The sequence below is a fragment of the Prinia subflava genome, chromosome 9 (assembly GCF_021018805.1).
Source record: "Prinia subflava isolate CZ2003 ecotype Zambia chromosome 9, Cam_Psub_1.2, whole genome shotgun sequence".
NCBI classification, from domain to species: Eukaryota; Metazoa; Chordata; class Aves; order Passeriformes; family Cisticolidae; genus Prinia; species Prinia subflava.
The window spans coordinates 23,457,964-23,472,625 of record NC_086255.1 but is presented as its reverse complement, the minus strand read 5'-3'; the positions used below and the strand labels follow the sequence as shown (position 1 = coordinate 23,472,625).

At 39.8% G+C, this 14,662-nt stretch overlaps 1 protein-coding gene across 6 annotated transcripts in view; it reads right to left on the bottom strand.

Moving 5' to 3' along the window:
• The window catches only part of ZMIZ1 (zinc finger MIZ-type containing 1), a 339,556-nt gene that overhangs the window by 290,794 nt on the left and 34,100 nt on the right, over positions 1-14,662 (bottom strand). The window lies entirely within an intron of this gene.

The window sequence follows — 14,662 nt, the reverse complement described above, 5'->3', positions numbered from 1 at the left end:
CATTCAGGTATATACTGCCATTCAAGTGCCTATGTACTCTGCTCTGAGAGGATCATACTTACAATTATGAGGTATTTGCAACTAATCATAAGTTCTGCTTCTTTTTAAGAGAACTTCATTTTTTCTTAAGACAATCTATACCAACTATATCAAATCTTTCAGTAACAGCAAGAATATGTATTTGTGTGGGGTTTTTTAAAACCAGAATGAAAGAAAAGGGATCTAAAAAACCTTTTGACTAAAGGTACCACTTAGAAATCGAGCTTCATTCCCATAAAACCACAATTCTTCACCTCCCTCTCTGCCCTACTCCTAACATGACTTTAAAGAAACTTACAGACACAGAGATTTAATGGGCCCCTCCCTACCTCCAGTACCTGCCTCTGATGAAAGGCAGGAAAATCAAGTGGAAAATTATTTTAAAGTGTGCATGCAAGACATTAACATCTTTGAGGAAATGGCAATCAAGCTTTTCTACAGGGAATGAGCAAAGGGAAACACATCCAGTCTGTTCTCCATCACACTTTGTTGGTTTATACTCATGCAGAAAAACTCTACCCTTTTCTGTCCCATGGAAAATCTGAACACAAGCTCTCAAAATAAGGAAAAAGGCCTATGTTACCTTACATTTCCACACACACTTCTGCCATCCCTCAAAACAACAATTAACCCATCTGCTAACAGCATATAGATCCTAGTCTCCTGGAAAAGATTTTAAATAAGGGGCCCCAACAGATAGGAAACAACATAAAAGGCAGCACTTCTATCACAGCATCTCCCTCAAAGCCACCACGTCTGTCCAATTCTAAATGGCCACAGTTCCTGCATTTCTCTAGGGGACAAAAGCTCTCTTTTTCTCTCCTCCTGTCAGCAAGACTTAAAGCTGCAAGAGTAATTCTGTCCAGATTCCCCTCTAGATAGGCAATGATTTAAAGAATTCATGAAGTAACAGTGGCAGTGTAAATAAACAATGAAAAACTAAATAAAGATCACAGAAGGCAACACACAGAAAATGTGCACTGAGGAGAGAAGGAACAAGCTCAGTGATTCAAAACCTCTTCTGCCTCGTTATGTGCACCCATAAATAGGCACAGCAATAATCCGACAATGTGAAGGAATCCTGACACAAAAATGTAACTACTCAAATACCTGCCTCCTCAACCTTCTGCCTAAAGGCAAACCTTCCCACAGTGTATAATTTCACTTTCTCAATGTCTTACACCCCTCATCAGTTGCATTTCTGCTTTCTGTTGGCTTTCACCATCTTGTACTAATTGATGCAAAGCAACTTAAGCTGAAACCTGGAGAACTCCAATCGGGTTTGGTTTGTTTGTTTTTTTATTTTTTTTTTAAAGAAAAGAGAAACAGTGCTACAGCCCCCACTGTGGGGACTGGAGAAGAAATGACCCTTAGTGAATTGCTCCTGACACGTGTACATCCCGAGGCTATGTGCAAATCAATACTTACTGAGCAGCTCAGCACAGATCAGGTTGCAAAATGCAAGAAAAAAAAGGAATTGTATCACCCCCTCAAACATACATTGGTTTTGTATCCCTAAATCAAATGAATCGTTTGCTTTTCTTTTTCATTATCAAATCAAAAGAATACTTCTGACAGCATTTTTCTCCCTGCTAAGAACCCCACCTCCCCAGATCTCTGGTAAAGTCTGTTAAGAAATGAAATACTGGTTATATTTAAAGTGCTTAAAAATTTTGCACTTCTGTGTTATTAGTAGTAGGAGAAATCATTTAAAACAGACATGGCAGACTTGAAGAAAGCATATTTTTAAATCAAACATAAAATCAAGAGGTGGCAAAAAAGAAGTCTGAGTGCAAAAAAGGAAATTTTTTAAACAAGATTCTCAGAGAGACAGAAATTTGTCTCAGGTACCACTTAGAGACATAGGTTTGACTCAACATCACTTGCTTCAAAGAACGTGAGATTGGTCTGCTCTCAAATCCTCAGGCAAGAAAAAAGATAAAGTGAAATAACACATTACCTGAAAGTCAAATTCTAGGAGAAACCTCGCAAAATGGCTTACAATAGCAAAAGACTAAATTTCTGGCAGGGCCAGAGATAATTTGTATAAAAAAATGTCAAAATGTTTTGGGTATACAGCCACTACAGGAAGGAAACACATCGAAAACTGGGAAACACTGTATCAAAACCCAACAAATCGTTGACATCAACATTAGATAAATGACTGGGCATATGTTGAGTCAAACACCCTCAAGATGGTGTGTGAGTCAACTCCTGCAATGTATTTAGCAGAGCTGCTTTCCTACATCAAGCTTAATAAAAATAATCCTCACATTTTCCAGCTAGGTCTGGGTTGTCATTAAATCTCACACGATGCGTGCTCATTGTGGACAGTACCTGAGCTGGAGATCTGAACATGCGGCAGGGATACTGGAATGTGATTTTCACTAATCTTTTCTGAATGACGATGCCAGATTCATCCTTCCTGCTGCATAACAAAGGTCATGTTTTTCCAGGCATTACCCAAATGTAGCCCACTTGCTATAGAAAAATGCAAAAGTCTGCAGGACATTTGCAGGTTCTAGGTCTTAAGTGATCCAGAGGCTTTTTAAATTCAGAAAAAAAAATCTGGGGAAAGTAATGCCCCTCACTTCCAATCTGCACTGCATGATTGGAGAAGAGCTTGGTGACCTTATCATGTCTGACCCCCACATGGAGCCCCCATCAGCTCCTGGATGAACTCCTGTGTCAACAGAAGCCCCCATTCTACACAGCCAACCCGGGTAATTTTCTGGTTTATTGCATTTTCTATCTCTATGACGGCTATTAATTTCATTACACTGAGAAAGTAGATCAGAGCACTGCTGTATGCAACAGAACCCTCCCCAAACCTTGTCCATAACATGAGGGCTTAAAGCAAAGTGGGCACCATCATCAACACCTCTTAAAATTTACAGAGAAAACCAAAAAGTGTTCTCAAGGTTCTTCAATCTACATTTAACTAACAGCTACTTTTCTTCAGGGGAATTATATGTACATTCAGAGTGCACTAATAGATACAGATCAAGTTTATATCACAGTAAAAAGTTATTTTCTTTTTTTTCCCTTTAGACTTATTTTCAACCTTTTGATCTAAGAGAGCTAATAAAACAACTATTTCCTTAACATCTGTTGAGGGAAGTAGCAGTCTCCATTTCTTATTGCAAAGAACAAACAAGCAAGCTAAGAAAAAAGGAAGATGAAAATACCTACTCTTAAATAGCATGATGAAACTGAACAAAAACTCTCAGCCTTGGGTTTTGAAGCCAGGAACTTTTCCTGCTTCTGTATCAGGTTCTTTCTCCAAGCTATTTTCTAGTATCTACAGCTGGCACAGAATCAGTATGAAACAGAACTTGCATGTTTTATTTCACGTAACAGGTTCATTTCACGTAACATTTCACGAAAACACAATGTAAGATTTATGTACAGCAGCATAAGGAGAACAAATTTGCAAATTCTCATTTATTTTAGGATGAATTAAAAGCATATCCCTATTATCGATGCATATGTGTGTGTGTACGCCTCATACGTACAAGAGGGTAAGCCTTCCACCACAGACACCTGTACTGCAGATATTTGTGAAGAAAGAAGCTTCTTCAAACATAAATACTATTTTCCCAGAACCGTATCTACACAAAGACAGGAAGCTCTTCTCAAGTATCTATTACAAAAAGCCAAGAAAAAGTAACCGAAACATTGTTGCAGAAGCACAGACAAAGCTGTGGTAAGAGTCAATGAAAACACACACCTCCTAAATAAATTTTCCTTTCACTTGCGTAGTGAACTCATGGAACCCACCACCAACAGATGTCTAAATAAAAGACTAGATTTTACTTCCATGAAATACATTTCCTAAACAAGCAGTGTAATTTTTATTAATTTGAACAACCTTTAATTCAAATGCCAAATGTATTTTATTTCTATATCTTTATACAGAGGTGTTCATTGTTTCCTATGGCTTTAATGTTACAGCTATCTGTATTTTCCCGCCTGCTTTCCTTGGATCCTGAAAAAAGCTGTTCCCAAAACTACATTTGTCCATGTGAAAAATCTGAGTTTTCAGAAGCACTATTCACTCGGACGCATTTAGGTAACGTGCCTATGAAAGCATACCAACCTCTGTATGACATTTACCTACCAGCCTAACTGCAATGACCCCACCAGCAATGAAAAAATTATTTCATTTTCTCTTAATCACCTAAAAAGGTACATACTGAACACAAGTAAGATTTATACCCTGTGTTTTATATGCAAAGCCTTGAGGACCAAACTCAGTGCACCAAAGCACAATGAGAGAAGTTCATTCCTTGAAAAATGTGGTCCCTTCCAAAGAAACAGGGTGGGGATAATTTTGTCAGACATTTCTTTTTCCCTTTTAAGCTAGATCTGGAAGGAAGCAGTATCTTCACCACAAAGCCCTGGCCCTCAACTTTCCCCAAGCGATTGGGTGACAGGATGCTGATGAAGCAGCTGAAGTGAGTGGTGGAATGGGGCCCAGGACACAAGGGACAGGAGAGTCAGGGGCTGGGAAAGCAGCACCGGGCTGCAGCTCCCTGCAGGGTAGCCACTGCTGCTCCCTGCTCCAGGTGGCAGCTGTGTGCTGCTGCCAGTGGGGACCTAACAACAGCCCCAGGGATAAGGGCGCTGGGAAGGGCATGGATTTTTTTTTTTTTTGGCAGCAACTACCTCTACCGTCTTACAAGCCTGATGTCGCATTTTTCTATCTTACACTTAATTAAAAAGAAGACGCACTTCATGTTGGAAACAGGTGTTTTTTGAAGCTCGAATCATTTAGCCTATTAAACCCAAGCCTGTAATACGGGTGTTATTTCTTAAAAACATACAGTAAATGCATTAAATTATTGATAGTCATTAAACAGGAAAAAAATTTAAACAGCTCTCAGCTTTTATCAATCATTAATGCAGTTTCCACTTGCACATCTCACTGGGTTGCTATCATATAGCACAGAGCAAAGAGTACAAATCCTGAAGGCATGAATTCATTTTCTCTTGATGCAGAGTAAAAATATTCTTGGCAGCAGGAGAGAGGTTAAAACATGAAGCAGAATGGTTGAAAGGAGGCTTCTGTCTTTTGCAGTAAACAGGTAGCAATACGAGAGGGCAGCAATTTGAGGCACCAAAGCCCATCCACGTCTCCTGTAAGGGCCAGTAATGCCATCAATCACCTCCAGCACCTGGCAGCAGTTACGGCCAGCCCAACAGCATCTGCAAATTTTTCCCCTATTTGAAAATACTTGTTAATTCAATGGCATATGGGGAAAACGAGGAGCATTGAGGTGTATAGTAAAGCATGCAGCAACTTGAGCAATATGAAGATTTCACCCCAAGCTGCTCACCAGCTCGTGAGGCAGTAAAACTGATCAGGTACAGCAAACCCCAGCTTGTGACACGGACAGCCTGAGCTCAGAAAAATGGTAGAGACTGGGATAGTCTCTTGAAGCTATTAGGAACCTTTACTGGGGCAAGTTATAACTAGACCTAATGCTTCCAGCAGGTCCGAATGACTCATGTCAATATAGGGAATCTGGAGATAGATGCCAGTTGGTGGCACCTTGCCTTGCTGCAATGGGCCAGCTACCAGAGGAGAGATTCTCATCAACATCCCATTTTTTGTCCACTTTATGCACAGACTGAAAACCTGTCTTACAAGAGTTGTTCTCTCACCTTTCATCCCTGGCAATTTATTGAAATTCACTACTTTAAAATGCAACAAGGAGAGAACACAATCCACAGCGACAAGTCAGGTAAGATTGCAGCATGACCTGACATTCCTCTACAGCAGCAACTGTAGGTGAGCCATAGCCATAAAAATATCAATGCAAAACACACAAACCCCGGCTCTGGCTAGATATTCAGACAGTAAAACCTCAGCCCTGCAGCAGGGCCTGCTACTGGAACCCAAATTAATTTGTTTTAAACTACCTTGTGTCTGTTTAAATGAGCTGTAATAATAGCTCTGAAGCAAAGTGCAGACACATGCAAAAGCTAAACACAATGCTGAGGACTGCTTGGGAAATGTGTGCCCACACCCAGAGCCCACTTAGAAACTACTAGCAGGAAAAACTCGTCATAATCCAAGTGTTCCACTCCCAGCCGTGGCTTCAATCCCTTCAAAAAAACATTTCTGTCCACACAGAAAAAAATGGATGTTAGAGATTAAGAAAAAGTACAAAAAGAATCATTGTCTGCAACCAAAATCTAAGTGCTATGGAGGTTAGTATTTTTTCCTGAAAGCGATTCAAGAATGCACTGAGTCGAGCAACTAGATAATGCCAAATGTTGATACAAAAGCAGCCAGGAAAAGCTGCAGTCACTGGAAAACATTTTCTAGCCTGATTGTTTACAGGCAACTATGTTATAAAATACAAAAACATTTATTTCCAACCATCATTAGTGCAGATCTACATCATGTTAAAAAAATAGTCAATTAAGACACACATCTCATTACACTGAGTCCCAGGGAAGGTAGCACAGTATTTAAAGCAATACTATGAAAGCTATTACACCACTGAATTGATTTCATCATATATCAACAAACTAAGTAATTCACAATAAATTTCAATCCGATATTAATCCTTATCTATATACAGAACCGTAAGAGTAATAGCCCATTAGTATTATTAATGCAGCACACAACCACCAGCAGCTTTCACGCTGGTCCAGGAACGAAGAATCAGAGAGATGCCCACTTATCCTTGAGGCCGTAAGCAGTGCACCACCGTGCCACCTGCCAAGACAAGGCAATGGCAATCCCTGACAGGAGGAGCTTGGGCCAGCTCCACAGCTGCTGCCCGGAGCTGCTGCTGCAGTGAAGGAAGCACAGGCCCAGCAGCTTGGCCAGGGCTGCTGCCCCCTCCCCACTGCCACGGCCTCTGAGCTGAGCCAAGGAAAAGGGCCTGGTTTCGGTGGGTGTCTGTGTGTGTTCAAGCATCCACTGCTTGTAACGCATCCTTCTTGCCAAACCTTTTCATTCTTTATTGTTAAGCACATAATCTTTTTTTTTTAAGACCGCTCAAGTTCCTATCTCCTCCCTACACCCCACTGAGAATGTTCATTTCAAGCAGCTACAACCACTATTAAATTTTGTCTGGCCTGTAAAGCACATTAGCCTTCCAATGAAGTATATGGAATTTTTATTTTGAAGCCACAATCTGGATCTCTAGCTAAGAGATGTGTTGGAAGCACACAATTCCCTAGCATTTCCCCTTCCTGAACAATGCAAGGCTTGTATATGACAACATAAGCAAAGGCTACAAAATGAACTCAAATCCCCAAACAGAAGTCTCATGACAAATGCAGCTAAGTGTAATGAAAAGCAACTCTGAACTAATAGTTAAAGCCTTTCAAAATCCCTTACTAGTTGTAAGGAATACATTATCAGAAGAGAGATGTATCTTTAGTATAGAATTGTGTGTTTAACTGAACCATCACAGATCTGCCCTCAAGGCTTAACTATTTGAGTTCCAACAGTCTCAGAGACAGGCCCTGTATTGGATAGCTGGGTTTGATACAGCAGTCTCTGTGCATACTCACCACCCGCCCCTCTTTGTTTTAATAAACTGATTCCATGATAAAAGTCACTTAAAATAACAAAGCCAAACAACTGTCAAACTACCACTAATATGAGCCTTCAAACAGGTTTCCATTCCATAAATCATTTTGGTGATCTAGTTTCACACCACCCCAGGGAAAATTACATGCATAACAGAGAAAATTCACTATCAATATGCAGAGATCATTTGGCAACCATATTGCTACTAGTAAAGACCTGTGCAGTGGCACCGTGGTTTCAATGCACTGCAGATGCAGGACAGAAGAGCTCTTTAAACCAAATGCATTAGCTCTAGGCTTGCAAAATCATCAGAAGACACCCAGTCCTGCTTCAGGTGCTTGGTCATCTACTCCTCCCTGAACCAGCACAGTGTGGGCATGAGGAAGGTAACAGAGCATTGTGGTGGGGACTAACTTGCACATCCTCGCTAGGAAAGTAATTTCAATAATTTTCAAAAGATTTGCTAATGACCCCAAGGGCTCAAATAAGCCCAGAAGTTCGGAGACCTCAAATATGGAAGACATTTCTCTGTTAGGTGAAATTTTTCATGTCTCCATTCAAAGGCAGTGCTAAGAACACCATTATTATTATGCACACTACACACATTTTCAGGTATTTATTACATTAATGCATTAATATTATTAGTATTATTTTGTAACAATAACCTACATTTAAACTACTTCTGATCTTTTCTTTGCATCTTAATAAAATGAATTCTCTCACTCTGTTCACAAGTTCTGATGTTTCTTCCCTTTGTCACGGACTTCTGCTACCACTGGTCAATAGACTGAGTATTATTCTCCCAGAGAAGGAAGAAAAAATAAATATCAGTGAACCATGATCTGGGTGTGCATATATAGCAGGCTCTATTTTCTACCTCTAGCACATTTCCTTGTCCTGAAGCTCAGATGGTCACAAATAGCCCTTAGTCAATACTTTTCCTCTGGAAATTCATCCAAGGGCTAATTTCTCATTAGAAGAAATTCAGCCTCAAGAATTTAATCAGCAACCAAAGCAGAGGGACAAAACAACTATCTCCAAAGGACTCTTTACAAGGATAATCTCCTGAATGAAACTCCTATTACTAACAATTCTGATGTTCCTAAAACAAAAGTATAGCTGCAGTATACGGATGCCTGATGGAGTATGATACAATTCATTACTTAATACTATAGATTCCTCGTGCTCCAAGATCAGAGGCTTTTCCATAGCTCGTATTTCCCATGTGAATTATTTCCTCCTCTCATCAAATAACCTGAAATACTTTCAAATAGAAGTTGAGCAAGTAGTATTTACTAACTGGTTATCTGAAGTTAGTAACTAAAGAAGGTGTTTTCATAATAATTGCAGTTATAGCTAATGTGAAATGCAGAAATAGAATTCCTGTAAGAAGGCTTCAGCTGAACTTCTGTGGACAGTAACAAAAATGCATAGAGAGGACATTCAGGATTGAGGAAAGAGGGAACTGACAGAGCAGCCAGACCCCAAAATGACTAACAGGTAACCAACCCTCTTTCAGCCAGAGGCTCCAAGTCTGCAAACAGCACTACGGTAGCAATCACTTGACTTCCCTGGGCTTTGTACAAGCCAGTTTGCAAAACCAAGGTTTTCATGGCTGATCCTGCATCTCCCATTTGGTGGATCCTTACACTCACACATCAGCAGTAATGCCTTAGAAATGCCAGCTGCAGTTTATATTCTAATAGTTTCAAATAACATGGACCAGAACCACTGCATTTCCCTGAAACTTGCACACAAAACCCCTGGATATTTTTGATGGCATCACCTGCTCCCTGCTTCCCCAGCCAGCATCCCTGTGTACTTGTCACACAGCATCCCACACTACCGCAGAGGTCTTGAGCAGGCAGGACAGGAACAGCTGATGGGTTTGTTACCAACATCTTGGAGACCAGCTTAGAACACAAAATTTAAAAGCTTCATTAGCTACAGGTCCTCTGTTTATGCTGTGTGTTAAGAGCTGAGTCAGGAGAGAATAGAAAGAGGTGGGGAAATTTTCCAACACTACCTATGTGATTTAGAAGGCTCAATCTCACAGTGTATCACTTACATGTATTGAAAACTGGCCTTTCCTTGTTATTCTGTTAGATGTAACTACAAACTATTACTCAAATTTATGCACAAATACAATTTGTCAGTAGAATATTAAGAAGTAGAGAAGAGATGCAATTTTTACCAGTTGGACAGTGAGAGAATTTCCCAGCACACTGTGGCATGTATGCAAAGCTTCTCAGCAACTTGTTCCATGACAATGGATTTGCAAAGCAAGAACTGAGGGGATTATTTGATTCAGCATCTAGTCAAGTGGCCAATTCCTTCAGCAATCAATATTAATCAGCAAGCTAAAGCCTTGTAAGAAAAATCAGACAGAATCTGAATCCTTCCTGTTGCAGCAAGCAGGCCTCTAAGGCCTTATGGTCCAACACAGACACCTCAGCCACTGCAATTTTGAAAAACTAATTTTACCTGGGGTTCAAAATATACCCCATGCTTCTTTCCAAATGCCAAAACACAAAGGCTCACCTCTTCAATTAAATTCTGAGAAGAAAAATATATACATACATACATATAACTTCGGTCTAGTATCATCTATTTATTACTTTGCACTTCAGCTGTGCACAAAAAACTTTAAAATGAGCACAGGGAATAAGAGCAATACATTTTAGAGCAAAACACAGGCCATCTTCACACACACAATTTCTGCATTAATAACATCAGGAAATTTGCTTTTTCCTATTATTCATATATCTCAGGAGGAATTATAAAGAGATATGAATTACATAGCTATGACAGTATGCATGGGGAAAACTGAGTGTCAAAACTTTAATGAGAACTTATAAAAAACCCAGCACCTTTGGGTCCTTAAGAAAACAAACCAAACAAAAAACCTTCACAAAAGGGATTTAGGCTAGGTTTTCAAATGCCCCTTCTGTTCAGTTAAAGCCCATCTTTAATGCACTTCTATTTCCTTTAATAGCATATTAAAACAGAAGCCTTCAGATCATCAAAAGCAAACCAGAGGGCCTTTGGCAGCTGTTAAGGCCCAGTATTCCAGTTGTGTTTTAACAAACCTGAGAGCCCCTGCTCATCTGGCTTTAAAAAGCCGAAAGTACACAAATCTGTTTTCCCCTCCGTTATAGGGTCATTCCAAATCCCACTGCAATTACTCAGTAATCCTTGGCATGGCTGTATGAAAATGACCAAACCCCCATTCAAAGAGAACGAATTGGCAGGCAAGCCATGTGGACTAGGTGGAGGGGGGAGCTGGGAACACATTGTTTCCAGGAGTGCCACAAACTTGGACAACAGGGCAGAACCTGGACAATGCAATGATCTGGTAGAACAGAATGGCTTGTCTGTGTTTATCAGGGGACAGCTTGCTTGGATAACAGGAAGTATAATGACCTCAGGCTGTAAGAGTAGCCAGAATCAGAAGGAAAAGTGCTCTGGTTTGGGATTCCTAGAAAACAGCTGAAGAAGAGGAGTGACTTGTAGCTGCGGACTGATCTGGAGCAGTAAGTCTGGCAATGAGGAACAGCTGGGCAAATCTGAAAAGAAAATACCAGCTTTCCCAGGAATTCACCTTCAGACTCAGCAGAGTTTGACACACAAAAACTTGGATTTTCGTGTTTTAAGTAAAGCTCTAAGAGCAATTCAGACGTGTATTTAAGTTACTGTGATAAATATATGACCAGATGTTAAATTCTCTGTGCTGAGCCACTGCTAATCTGCCAGCACCCAATGCTCAGTTCCATGCCCTGCTCTTCATTCACCAAAACATACACAAACTGTTCCCAGCAGAAAAGCCATTTCTTCCACTGCCCTTTCAAGATTGCAGACAAGTAACTATAAATGCATATACATTATAGATACATTCATGTTTTTAGAAGTTTAAAATATAGCTATTCTTTGTACCTATTTACATGCATTTGCTATATAAATTCACACTTGTTTATGCAGAATAAAAGCGTAACATTTTAGAAATGACCAAGTTACAGTTTTTGTACTAGGCAATGATGATTAAAACCTGAATATTTCATAGTAGTGAATCACACTGCCAAGTCTCTAGAGATCAGAGCAATTTGAATTGGCATAAACGAATGTTTCCCAGTCTTCTGCTGATTCTGTAATGAGTTATCTTCCAGCCCTGCCAATCATTTCTCGGAAGGCAGCCCCACTCTCCAGCTCTTTAGCTTTATTCACCGCTCACAAGTGCTGGGAAGGCTCTGTTTGCTTCCACGAGTGCAACTGCTGCTGTCTCACAGCATCAGCTTGTCTACACTTTGGCCCTTTTGCCAAAGCCATCCATGCACGTCCTCAGCATTTTCATGACCCTTGTCTGCACAGAGCCCATTCTGCCATCAGCTTTATCTTCCCAAAACACCAAATAAATTAACTTCTAGATCAGCAATGATAGAAAAAATGCAAACAAAGCAGTTTCAATCCTGTACCCCCATTTACACTGGCTGCCCTCTAGACACAGACCATGAGCCTTTTCATGCCAGCAGCTCTGCCAAGGAAGTCTCTGGAAGCCTTCTGATCTCAGATGCCAACACATTCCCTGATGATACAAGTTTAACCTCATGAGAAGATAGGAAAAGAGCTGCAACACACAAGTTAGAGTTGATGAGCCGCAGGTAATGACTGGAGCTGTGCCAAATTTGGGTTACACCAGCTTTTCTTTTTTCTTTTTGAAGGTACAAATGGGTTCACACATTCAAGTTTGTCTTTGAGTTTACTGTGCAATTACCTGAACTACAACCAAAACTCTGCCAAAAAAGCAGAGTTGCAGGAACTTGCATGGACTTGCCTGAATGGCACAAGAACATGCTGGCAAACATGGATACAGTTTTGCTTGGGGGCGTTCAAACAAGTAGACTTGCATATAACTAAAATGGATAAAAGGTTAAACTGGAGCCTACTAAACTCAGGCAGCTTTTTCTTCCAAAAACTGACATGACATTGCCAATCTGCTTTATGGAGATACACTAATTCTACAGTTAATTAGGTCAAAAGTTTGTTTCTATGTTAAAACACACAAGAAAAATTTTGCTGATACCTAGGCTTTAAGTTTTTTTTTTTTCTTTTAATCTCCCATAGGTCCTCAGCCTCCAGTTCTAGCTGATGTTACTTTTACCCTAAAATTACCTTATTTAGGAGAGTATTCAAATTGCTGACAAGACACACTGCTTCAAGCTGGCATCCTCCCTCCTACTGCCATCAGTGCATTTTTATTAGCACACAGCTGTTATATTTTCATATTTTAGTTTTGCATTTGGCCATTTCTTAAGGACTTCAACCACAAAATCCAAGGTTCAATGACTACAGGCTATAGAATCCAAATAGTGGTGAAAAGCACAGAAATTTATTGATTTAGTAAGATGTAACAGGTGTCATCACATTTTGAATACAGTGATCCTGAGTGTATGCATGTTCCAATGGTTGAAATAAAAAGAATTATTAATAATTAAGAAAAAGGTCTTTTCACTCATTCTAACCACACTAATGTCAGCCTGTAAAATCACTGTATTGTGTAAATAAGTTACCAGCAATATAAGTTTTTGTTCTGGAATGGAAAAACAAGAAAAAGGGGAGCTTGCAATGGAAATTTCTAGAAGTAATAACCTAGTAATAGAAAGTCAACAGCATTTTTAATTCATGCGAGCTCCCAGCCCCCCAAATGCTAACAGCTGTTCATTAATCCATCAGTTTTCAGGCCCCGTACACTACCTCTCCTCCCTGCAGCTCCAGCTGTGTGGACAGGAAGCACAGGAGCTCTCTGAAGGATCACATCGCTAAAACTGTTTCCAATCCCCTAGGAGCAGTGGTCTTGCTCCACCCTTTTTATTACTAATATTATTTTGAAGTCAAATACAAGATGGTCCTTGATCAAATTTTCAGAAGTTGAAACTTCAGGAACACCCTGGGAGAAAGCCCAAAACGCCTAAATAAATCAAAACCACACAGAACTTGTATCCAACAGAGCTGTGTTGTCCATTTCCTGACAGCCTCTCTCTAGCCAACAAATTACAACCAATTAAATCCTTTGCAAGGAAAGTTTTCTGTTTACTGTAATGCTGAAGGGGGGAAAATAAAAGAGCTAGGAGGCATTACTCCAAATGTATTAAAATAATTAATCCATCCACAAACACCACTGGAAATTGCCTTGGGTTTCTCCAAAGGACTTAGTTTTGTTATTGTATGTAATTATAGCAATCAAGAGTTCCTAACCAGGTTCTGCAAACATTAGGTCGGTTAGAATAAAGGAAATGGATTCTTTCTTGCAACTCCTAGGTCCTTCCCTTCCACTAAAAAAAAAAATTAAAAAATTGACATGTAGATCAGTTGTTTACTCTTTTTAATCTAAGATCCTCACATACGATAAAGAAAAACCAAGCTCATAACATTATCATTGTCTTACTGCAAGAATGCTAAAAAACCAAAGCTCAGCTTCTCCATGGCCACACAACCACAAAAATTAACAAAGTCAAAAGGTAACTGGACCAGCAACCTGAAACACTGATTTCAGAATTTGTAATTTTGAAAATGAAAACCTAATAATAAATAAGTACTTGGAACCTTTATCATGCTTCCCCAGTTTGAGTATCTCCTCACTGTTAGTCTAAAGCATTTTGCATTCAAATGAGAAAAACTTTATGTTCCTGAGAAATGCTTTTATTAAAAACAGTTTAGTACCTGGTTATGTAAATGAGCGTTCTTTTCCACATAAGGAAACTCTGGTGACATAGCTGAATACAGAGATACTTAAATGTTAATCTAATGGTCAAATCTAAAAACACTTTCTGAAGAAGGTGAGTTACCATTGAATGAAAGTAGGTTACATGCTCATTTTATGAAGGCCTTGATTCACAGTATTCCATACCCTATCAAGCAACTATGATTTCCTTGAAGAGATTTCAACCTTTGAAAGAGAGGCCCAGAAGGGAAGCAGAGAGTAAATCATGCCAACTTGTAAGCCACCCCAGACACAGAGAAGCTCCCATGTCACTGTCCCGTTACAGCTTTCCTCGCGCTGCTGTGCGCGCGCTG